General features: G+C 43.5%; 1 pseudogene; it reads right to left on the bottom strand.

Annotated features, from left to right (window-relative positions):
• Positions 1–546: 546 nt before the first annotated feature.
• LOC127077283 (uncharacterized) lies at positions 547–646 on the bottom strand (annotated as a pseudogene).
• Between the last annotated feature and the right edge of the window lie 340 nt (positions 647–986).

Raw genomic sequence — 986 nt, 5'->3', positions numbered from 1 at the left:
TGCCACGCACTCGCTCTCAAGGCGAACCGCTCTATTTACGAATCAACGATATCGAACTATATCTCCGAGTCTTACGACGAATTCGGGAATATCGTGCTGAAAACAATCTCCCTCCTATAAACCTTCCAGATTTCAAAAACATTTTTCCTTCTTTAACCGAGATGGCAGAACCATCTCGTGCTCTTAGAGATTACGCCGCTCCATCGCAAGATGAACCGCATTCAAGTATTGCTCCGCCCGCAATCGAAGCAAACAACTTTGAACTTAAACCTTCGTTGTTGCAGGCTGTGCAACAGAACCAATTCTCTGGAAATCTTACCGAAGATCCAAACCTTCATTTATCCGTATTTGTTCAATACGCTGATACTGTTAAAGCTAATGGTGTCACTTCAGAGGCGATTCGACTTCGTCTTTTTCCTTTCTCATTAAGAGATAGCGCTAGAAGATGGCTTCAATCTCTTCCTTCCAACTCAGTCACCACATGGAACGAGTTGAAGAAAGTTTTTCTTGCCCGATATTTTCCGCCAAGCAAAACAGCTATGTTAAGAGCCCAGATAAACGGATTTAAACAGAAAGACAACGAGTCTCTTTTCGAAGCATGGGAAAGATACAAAGACATGATGAGACTTTGCCCACACCATGGTTTGGAAGACTGGTTAGTAATTCACACATTTTATAATGGTCTCTTATACAATACAAGGTTAACAATAGACGCCGCTGCAGGTGGTGCACTAATGAACAAACCTTACGCTGATGCTTACCAACTTATCGAGAGCATGGCCCAAAACCACTATCAGTGGGGAACCGAACGAACAACGGTGGAAAAACCTCAACCGAAAACTGGCATGTACGAGATAAGTAACCTTGATCACGTCAATGCAAAAGTGGATGCTTTGGTCCAGAAAATTGAAAGTTTAAACGTATCACCTCCAGCCGCCGTGGTTGCTACAACTCAGAATTGCGAGGTCTGTGGAATCCAAGGCCAC

The sequence above is a fragment of the Lathyrus oleraceus genome, chromosome 4 (assembly GCF_024323335.1).
Source record: "Lathyrus oleraceus cultivar Zhongwan6 chromosome 4, CAAS_Psat_ZW6_1.0, whole genome shotgun sequence".
Taxonomy (NCBI): Eukaryota; Viridiplantae; Streptophyta; class Magnoliopsida; order Fabales; family Fabaceae; genus Lathyrus; species Lathyrus oleraceus.
This window is presented reverse-complemented; position numbering and strand designations above follow the sequence as displayed.